The sequence below is a fragment of the Sinocyclocheilus anshuiensis genome, unplaced genomic scaffold (assembly GCF_001515605.1).
Source record: "Sinocyclocheilus anshuiensis isolate Anshui unplaced genomic scaffold, SAMN03320099.WGS_v1.1 scaffold1976, whole genome shotgun sequence".
Classification (NCBI taxonomy): Eukaryota; Metazoa; Chordata; class Actinopteri; order Cypriniformes; family Cyprinidae; genus Sinocyclocheilus; species Sinocyclocheilus anshuiensis.
This window is the reverse complement of record NW_015555870.1, coordinates 61,002-71,563: the sequence shown is the minus strand read 5'-3', so window position 1 is coordinate 71,563 and position 10,562 is coordinate 61,002. Positions and strand designations below refer to the sequence as shown.

Here is a 10,562-nt window from a genome sequence, read left to right as displayed (position 1 = left end):
AAAACAGCTGGCGTTGGTGTGACGGCGTATCAGCGGGGGTTGCCATCCAGGCTGCTGAAACCTCGGCGAGCTGCAGCTGTCATTCTGCGGTCCCGCCGCGACCTCCCCTGGGCGCTTCAGCGCTCTCTCTTAAAGAGTGTTTTTTCCTTTCTAAAGGAGCAAATTCTAAAAGAGCTCCACGAGCGACGGGCGTCTTTTTGGGACTGGCTTCCCGCTCGTGCGTTTCTGGATGTGGTCGTTTCCTGGCTTCATCTGACTGTCACGAGCGCTGTCTCTCGTGCTTGGGCTTTCGGCACGCTGGGGCGGCGTTCGTGGATGGGTCATGTTCTCAGTGCGGGAACATGACCATCGCGATGTTGCGCTCCAGATACCTCCTCATTAAAAGATTTGAAGTACATACAAGTGCACATTCAATGCAATTAAGCACACTTTTTTCCACAAAGTTATGGATTCCGGACAATACTTAGGGTTTAAAGTGGGTTTCTTATATAGTAATAGTACTAGTGATGCTTACAACCTTCATGACTTGACAAGATATTTCACTGCTAAGCTATGGGCAGCGATACCCATTATCTCTGGCCTGACTAGAGATCCCGTCAGACTCATTCCAGCATATCATTAGGGGCTGTAAGTGGTCCAGGAACTAATGAGGAAAGTGCACTGACTACACAGGCCACATCAGCGTCAGGCGGACTCACACACATTGAGCTCAGATAGATGATGGCAATCAGTAATTCTGTTCTCCAGTAATTAATTTTTCAGTAATTTTGACTGCTCAAATTTTCAACATATTATTCCACTTGCGGCATTGGAATTGCATGTATGAGATGGAGCAATTCCATCTGCTGTTTTATAATTGCTGGTACATATGCATCAGATACATTTCTTTGGGCGTTTCATAGCATCTTGCTGTTTTTTCAGTGTCAGAAACATCATGATTGATGTGTCTTAAGGTTCTGTTTCATTCAGCTGTGCTCAGCTGTTTTTGAATGCAAACACACACAACATCCCTCCAATACTTAAAGTGACCACTTAAGTATTACAGTGTCTCTGTACAGTTACTGTTGCAACTCAACCAACCAGAGGAAAACACCACCATATTAAAAGGAATACTTCACACAAAAATTAAAATTAGCTGAAAATGTGCTCAACCTCAGGCCATCCAAGATGTAGATGAGTTTGTTTCTTTATCAGAACAGATTTGTATAAATGCATCAATTAGTCACTTGCTCACCAATGGATCCTCTGCAGTGAATGGGTGCCGTCAGAATGAGAGTCCAAACAGCTGATAAAAACATCACAATAATCCACAAGTAATATTGAGAAAAGCTGTGTGTTTGTAAGACACAAATCCGCCAAGATGTTTCTAAAGGGATAGTTCACCCAAAAAATGAAAATTTGCTGATAATTTACTCACCATCTAAGATGTAGCTGTTTTTTTTCTTCAGTAGAACAGTAAAGATTTTTAGCTGAAACTGTGGTCCTTGGTGATTCATAAAGTGCAAGTCTGCAGCTACTTGTCTTTGAGAATAAATAAGCATATCAAAGCTCCTGATGATATATTGAGGTCCTGTGAAGCAAAATGGTCGTTCTGTGCAAGAAACGGAGAATTATTTACTAGAGCCCAAGATATTGTTTATGCTCAAACAGCAACATTACACACTAACTAATGTTAAAAAAGTGAAATCGCAATCAACCACCCCTTTAAAGCAACATCCAGTGACTGTTGCCTCAGAGGAACCTGGGGTTAAACTAATGGATATGGATTTTGCAGTAACTACATTGTTACATTTTAAGAAGTGAATTTGAGTGACGCTTGTGCTCAGCTCTCTGCTGCTGTACTAGGATGTTGTGATTGATATGTGGTTTCTTGTCAGTATCATAATGATTATTATGATATTACTCTTGTGGAAAAATAAATTTCAGCATACTGCATACATAAAAAATACTTATTACAGAAATAATATAAAGGAATATACTTGAGTGTGAACTGAATGTAATGTTTTAAGACACTTAATTGCATATAATTACATTTTTTTATAGTTTCAATTTATATTAAATGCAAGTATATAAACTTTATAGTACTTTTTTGACCCACTTAAAGGGATGACGAAAATGAAAATTTTTTCATCATTTACTCACCCTCATGTTGTTCCAAACCTGTATCTGTTTCTTTCTTTTGTTGAATTTTGAAGAATGTTGTTGTTCAACCAGTTGACGGTAGCCATTGACTTCAATAGTATGGAAAAAAAACAATGGAAGTCAATGGCTGCCGTCAACTGTCTGGTTGAACAACAACATTCTTTAAAATTACTTATTTTGTGTTCAATTGGAGAAAGAAACTCACAAAGGTTTGCAACAGGTGCAGGGTGCGAAAATGATGACAGAATTAAAATTTTTGGGTGAACTGTCCCTTTAAATACATAATTATATGTAATTTCATAATTACTTCTGTTGTCTTTGAAATATAGTTAAAGTACTGCTGAATGTACCGACAAGCATTTATGACAAACTAAAATATACTTTTGTTACTATTGTTTATCATGCATTTAAATATATGTGTAATTACAATTTTAATTTAAATGTTAATTAACTTTAAAATCAAAATACACTTAAGTGGCCTTTTATTTCAGTAATATATTATCTGCAAGTACTTTTTTTTAATTTTTATATATATATATATATATATATATATATATATATATATATATGACATCATCTGCCATTCATCAGTTCTGTTAGGGCAGACCTCTGCCATCTGCTGTACCGACCATCATAACTCTACATCTATCTCCACACACACAGACACACACACTCGCTTACACACAGACCATCAAACATTTATCTTAACAGCCACAGCCTTATAGAGGCTATCATAGGCCTGCATCCATCACTACACACACATACGTACAGGTCTCATAACTCCCTAAATCCATCTCCACACACACATGCACAAACATGTACACACAGACTATCATAACTCACTTTAAACCACACAGCCCTGCGCTGACACTATCTTCACGCTGTCATAGCGTGCTGCCAATCAGACATCAGTGCACTGAACAGTAAAGTTGAAGTTTATTCAACTTTAATTCAATTCAATTCCATTCAACTTTATTCCGTTTAAGTTTATTTCACTTCGGAACATTCATTCACGGATTTGTGTACATGTTTGAATGTAACATGTACGTTCCCTTCGATCTGGAATCATGGCGGAATATCATGTGAAGTCCACTTCGCAGGGCACTTATGGCCGAATAAGACCATGCTGGAATGCTGCTGCCTGAACAAGAGACCTCCTTACTGAAGTGAAAGTGTTGGCTGGTGTCACTATCTCGCGAACGCATCGGCGGATCTCCACCAAATTCGGAGGATCCCTTCAGCTCGAGGAGCCCTCTCGAACGCCACCCTCCGTGCTTCGGTAGCCCCCAGGATCTCTAGATCGGTCGGCGCCGGACCGCGAATTTAACCACCCGTAACTCCTGAACCCCGGGGGACTATTGACGCGACTCATTCGAAAGAGGGCCTCGAGACGTACACTCGATTCACGTTCGAGAGGGTTCCTCGAGCTGAAGAGATCCCCGAATTTGGTGCGGATTCGCCGCGCCTTTATGGAGATATGGCCGTTCAAAGTTTCAGTGCATCCCCGAATTTGGTGCGGATTCGCCGCGCCTTTATGGAGATATGGCCGTTCAAAGTTTCAATGCTTTTCCATAGACTTAAGCTTTAAAGCGTTTCATCCTGGTGGCCAGTAGCAAACAATGGAGCACGCTCTGCTGGACAAACTAAGTAATTACACCATTTCAAGCATTTTATCTGCGTTATATGTTCTGTAAAAAAAATTTTCATATCGGCGGCATATCGGCGACATATTTGCCGATACCGATATATCAGCGACAGGCTCATATCGGCCGATAATATCGGCTAAACTATATATCGGTCGGGCTCTATTATTTACCACATTATTATCTGTAATCCATAGATTCAGGCAAACGTCTGGAGTGATGTCCAGTTTGCAAATGAATTACTTTTTTGTTTTTGGTGAACTAGTTGAACCAGTTCACTGAATCTGACTGATGCGTCTAAATCAGCTCGTAGATCAAACAGCACAGATATATAAGATACTCAATCAAAACTCACTTTCAGACGCCTGACAATCACTCCGACTCAAAATGAGCCAAAATACCAGCATACATGATCCTATGATGCTGGTCTTGCAAACACTGATCAAAATGATTTTGTAGTGAAGTAAATACTACGGAAAAACAAATGTAATTTCTACATTAGTTCAGGCACGAATAATAAAAAAATAGTAAATTCTATATTAGTACTCAATTTAAGCTTGTAGAAATTAAAGTTTTAACTAAAACTAAAACTGATATTAGTAAATATCAGTTATGATCTCGTTGTTCCCATCATGCACTGGGGCATGAATAATTAATAAGGTTAAATGTTTCACTATTTTCAAGTTGTATTTACACTGTTTTATGGTTGCTTTTGTTGTTAGGTTTAGTAACTTGCTGTTTTGTGACATCTGGAGTTCGTTTTCTACTCAAAATGACCCATTCATACTCGAATACTCTACACTGATTGTTACCGTCATTGTGTATTGTGTACCAAGTCTTGAGGTCTCTGTGTTCATTTGGGTAATAACTATTGTGTAGACGTATTATCTGAAAAAGGAGAACAAGCCGTTCACTCACTTACTTGCATATTTGTTAGCGAACGACAAGCTTTAATAGCATGGTCAGTGCTATTTCATAGCTAAAAATCAGTGTTACATTGTTTGAGTAAAGTTCCCAAACCAAGACTGAGTGAAATGTGCTTGAGCATTACAGAGTAAACTTAAAATAATTTAGTAGAAATGACTCATCAAACTCTAACTTGGCCACGTTAAATTTACTTATTTCCTTTGCTAATTTTACTTAATTCCATACTTAAAATTTACTAAAAAAATATGTGTGCAAAAACTTGCAAATGAAAAATTAAGTCAATTTTATTTATTATTTTCTTCATCTTCAGTGAACTCATTCAGCGCTCCAGTTCCTCCAAGTACTTTTCCAGCAAATTTTCATTTTTGGGTGAACTATTCCTTCAACCCTTCACAACATAAAGGCCCGTTCACAACAAGGATGATAACTAGAACTATGAAGTTTTAATAATAGTTGTAATTCTATGAGAAAAGCAAATTCCACATCAGTTATAACGATAACAACACGGAGAAACGATATGGTTGGAATCACTTTCAGAATGATGTTGAAGTATAAAAACCATTGGCAGACAGCCAATCAGAATCCACCCAAATTTAAAGAGCACTTGCATTTAAAGTGACAGATGACAGAACTGCAGCGTGGGCTTATACAGAACACTATCGTCCATTGATCATTGTGTTTTCATCATTTTTGTCACTTTCTAGAGTACTAGACTACTATTATTGTACTAGACTAAGTACTAGAGTGCTGGGATGCTCAAGTGTTGATTCATGTAATGATGTCAGTGATGATGATGATGTCTTGATTAGCTTTTATGATGACGAGGGACAGAGAGAAAGAGAGAAACGAATGAGAAAAAAGGAGAAAATGTCAGTAAAATGTGGTCAATGATTTTAGCAGCGCTGAAAACATTAGAGAGGAAATTAAAATGTGTACTCACGTCCCAGAACGGCAAAGGAGATTCAAGTCACCAAGTAGACGCCCTTAGGTTGCCAGATCCTCTTCAAATATCACTTCCTAAAGTGACAAATTTTGAACCGCGTCGATGAGGTAAATAATAAATTAGGTTGGTTCTTAAAGGTGTTCCGTATATCAGTCGTGCACTGTAGAGCTTTGAGCTGAAATCAACTCCAGCGCACTGGCTGTGTCTCAAAACCTATAAGCTGACTGCCTAGCCAGCATATTTGGGCATCATATGCACTAGGCTACAAATGCAGTTTAGGCGACTCACTATTTTGCCCCTTGCTCTGTACTTCTTCCGTTAGAGCTCACTGTAACCGTACGCCGCATCCGCGCTCCCGTTCGCGCACCTCTCACCGAGAGCCGTGCAATAAAGCAGCCCGTGCTAGCGCGTCAGGAATGATGTGTGTGTGTGTGTGTGTGTGTGTGTGTGAGAGAGAGAGAGAGAGAGAGAGAGAGAGTCTGTGCTGCTCCAGTTTGTCTGATTCGCCGAGGCGAGACGGTGTCGCATGGACGCAGCTCCAGATTTTCCAGCTGGTAAAAATGCAGCGCTGGTTTTCTCTCTCTCTGGCACGCCATCAGACAGAATCCTTCCCCCGCTCCCAGCAGCCGCAGCAGCACCTCAGGGCTGGAGCATGAGGCGCACATCCATCAGATCTCCGGGAAAATATGGGACTTGATCGACACGGCAGCGCGTCGGATGTAGCGGTCGCGGGGCTGTGGGTGTGCTGCTGCTGTTTCCTCAAGTGAAAGACTACTGGGTTCGGTTAGGGAGGAGGGGGGTTAGGTGAAAATGCAATTTGGGACATTGCGACAGTTCTGTAGCTCTTTTCTATCGCATTTTAAGCCACCCCAGAACATCTCGAAGCCGGAGCTGTTGGGACATGCGCGAAACGGCAGGTGAGGCGATCGATACCCGCTCACCAATCACCACACCAGAGCTAAACAAATACAGATATACATTACGGGCAGATCCAGTGCTGTAGATTGACATTCGAGTGCTGAAAATGCAGAAGAATCCCGTGGGTTTTGAACTTGTGCGACGCTGTTTATCGCTTAAGATTGGCATGGGTGTTTTATAACTGCGCCTCCTTGCCAAACGACTTCATTTGATACACTGTGCTTTTTGCTTGAGAATATGGGAACACTCTTTATTATAATGCCCATTAATTATAATATGTAAATACAATTATTTATATTACTATTTATATAGCTACTATATATATATAGCTAATTAATGCTGTTTATTTAATAGTATGCTATTAGACAACGCAATGTAGAAAAGTGAAAACATGCAGTTTTTACCTGAACTAGCTGTTTCTACTTGGGATGACTTTTCAAATGTATTTTATAGTCCTTTAGCAATTTGATTCATAATATTCTAACTTAAATATAACCACTTAATTTAGAGGCTGACAAAGAAAGTAATGTACAGTAGTAAATAGTGACTGTTAATGTTGTTGCCAGTGCACTTTGTGATTTATTTATTTATTTAAACAGAATTGTTTATTTACCCACTTTCACGTGCAAATCCTTGGGATCTTAGCTTCTTGCACTTGGATTTATAGGACAATGGGACAAAATCAGGTTTTTCTTTTGCCCCTTTTTTATTGTTATACGTTGGTGAGATGTATTTTGTATAAACGCTTCTTTGTGCAAATTTCTATAAGTTGATTTTTATGTAATAAATGGCTCTCACTGATGCTTTTTTTGCTGATTCTTTGCTGGAGTGGATTTGAGAGTTTCTTTATGACGCTAATTCAGACTTTGAGGAGCCTTGAGCTATTTATAACTCAAGCACAATAACTTGCTTTGGGGAAAATGTCTTAGTGAGTCATTCAGTGAAGTCATGATTTATTAAGCAATATTGTGGCATGCCTGGAAACAGTGCATATGGATTATATCATATTACAAACAAACAACAGTGTATTTTTATTCACAACATACAGGCTACAGAGTCATGTTTTCTTGAACGGGATTATTCACGGGCGACTTTCACAAGAGTCTTGTGCTCACAGGAGCGTCTTGATCAAGTACCACTTTGCCATGTGCATATGAAGCCTGATTAAGATGAGAAAGAATTTGAGAAATTGCATGGCAGCAGCAGTCCCATAAAATATACAACATGAAAAATATACACTAATAACCACAAAAACACAAATAATAGAGATTATTTACGCTTGTCTTGAGTATTTGTAGTGCTTAAAATTGTGTGGCTCTGTACAGTTTGCATGTGTTGAAGGAACCATACATGCTGAATTTTTACTTGAAGTCAGAATGACATGGCATTCTTTTATTAAGTAATGTGATGTATTTCTGAGTGAAACAGGATATTAAATGAGAAGAAAACAACAACAACAACAAAAATGATTGTATTGTGCAAAGAGGTCTCTATGAGTTGTAAATTAAAAGTGTGTTCACACTTGTTATTCGGTTCTTTTGATCCGGATCAAAAAAAAATGATGCATTTAGTCCTGCTTCGCTTAGTGTTCACACTCTCATTTTTAAAACCAAACCTAAAGATGCAAAACAAAAAGTGTAAGGATGTGATCATAACCTGACTGGAGATCTTTTATGACGTATATTTCATGAACTTACTGAACATCCAGAACTGTGCTGTGTGCTGGGCTAAATGTGCTTGTTGTATGTGCGTACATGCAGTATGGTGGCATTTTTACCAGCTTATAATTCACAAAGAACATCAAAAAATCTGTAAAGGAGTTGAAACAGCGGCAGGAATTTTTAGGATCGCATCTTGTGACATCATATCCTGTTTTTTTGTTGTTGTTGTTGTTTAGATGTCTTTGGTCCATGCTGTGTTCATATATCAGAATTCATTTGGAAGATTGTATGATTTGCACCAAGATTTGGATGCCAGCATTTACAATTATTCAAATTAAGTGCATTAACAGAGCAATCACATAGTTAGTTTTTACCCTCATGTTTTTCTTTTTCCCAAAAATGCTAGATAATGCTATATCGCAGTGGACAAAACAAACTGATGTAGCTCAAACTGGGTTGCTCAAAACTTTTTGATAACAAAAAATGCTTAAACGTTTGATATAAGAGACAGGTCTCTGCACCTATAAAAGCTGGGAGAGTGGTGGTGGACACTTTTATTCAGAGGTTATTTTTGGTTTACTTAGTTCAGTTTTTACCCGTCACCCACAAATCATTTCACTTATGCTGCATAATGTTTTCCAATACTTAAGTTATGTACTGGCAACATTACAGAATTTAATGCAGTCGGCTGCTACATTCTGTCTAGTTTCAAGAGTTTATGTGTGTGATGATGATAATGAGACCCTCATTACATGCTTATTCATTTGCTTCAAAATGAGCATTTGAATTTTATTTTTCAAAATGAAAAACCAAAGATGCTTGATCGCCATTTCAGTAAATTGATGAATCACTTAATCTGCCATTTGTAACTTTATTATGCATCCATTTTCCATTATTGTCGTCCATATATGCTTTGTAAATATAAAAAGTTTAATACTTTTTTTACATTCATGTAATACATGTAAATATATTTGGCACATAAAGGTTACATCCACTGAAAATAATTTGATGTATAAACAATTTTCACTCAGAAATAATAAATTTCACAGAAACAACAATGCTGAATTAAATGTGACATTTTGAAGTAAATATATATATTTTGTAGCATATGTGTATATATACTTTTCTATTCTATCTACTTGTTTTCTTTTTTATTTATTATAAAAAAATAAGAAGAACTTGACCCTCTAACACTAGCTCTATCTATTCTATTTCTTTTCAGTCTACTTTTTATTCTTTTTATTTGAAAAAAAAAATACTTTTCTTATTATTATTATATATGAAGAGAGTTCATTTGCAAAAACAGATAACTCCGTTTTTAACAATTCTCAGAAATCATGTTTTTTCATTGTGTATTCCAATTAATCTCAATCAAACTGCATATATATATATATATGTATATATATATAGCAGTATCTCTACACATTTCTCTGTGCTGTATATCCCGCCCCACCGTCCAGCCCTTCTTACAATTCAAGCTGTTACTGTATTTGTAAAAACCTTATACCCACTTAGCAGCAACCCATACATCAATGGACCGAATCATTTTCTTGTATCCCGGTCTCTGTGCTAATGCTGTTGATATTGCATGTGAGTGGTGGGCTGCTGAAATGGAATCTGACTCCCTCAGATGTCCTAATTAATTGCCAGCCACATTTCGGCCTCTTTGACTCTGGCTGATTTACTCCCTCAATCATTGATTATTTAGGAGCTGTATTTTCTCTAGTGTACTCTCTTCCCAAAAGCACTCGCTCTGAATCAGTCAGGCCTTGTGTGCCAGCTCCTTTTAATGGAAATCCAAACCGATCGATGGACAGTCAGAGCAGCCCATCCCGTTGTGGGCTGGAGATGTTATATTGTTGGACTGGATGATTCTCTCTTTTCAAGTAGTGGAGAGTCAAAGAGCTGCAGCTCCACTGATGAAAGTAAATACAGAGTTCTGGCATGAGACTCTACATGGCGCAGTCCGATAGGTCTAACTCAATCTGACCTAATGACATCATTATCACATGGCACAGCTGATTGGTTCTCTCCTGTATCGGTAGCCAATGAGCTAGCTGTTCAACATTCAAAAATATGACTGGTGCTTGCTTCAGCTTGCTTCAGAAACCCTCCACCTTCCCCAGCTCCACCTGTATAGATCTGCTACGAGGTGATTCATGTATGCTATATGGGGGTTATTTCATGTATGTTATATTTGCAGCAGCAGTATTTCTTACATGCTCACAGCAGCATTTTGTGGATGTATTGGCAGTAGCAAGTCTCGGTACCTGCTCTGCTGCAGCAGCGTAGCAGATCTATTCCGCCAAGACCAAATACATTAACATT

The 10,562-nt window shown here is 38.3% G+C and overlaps 1 protein-coding gene across 1 annotated transcript in view; it reads left to right on the top strand.

Annotated features, from left to right (window-relative positions):
* Positions 1 to 10,562, top strand: part of LOC107675654 (regulating synaptic membrane exocytosis protein 2-like) — a 99,811-nt gene that overhangs the window by 29,088 nt on the left and 60,161 nt on the right. The window lies entirely within an intron of this gene.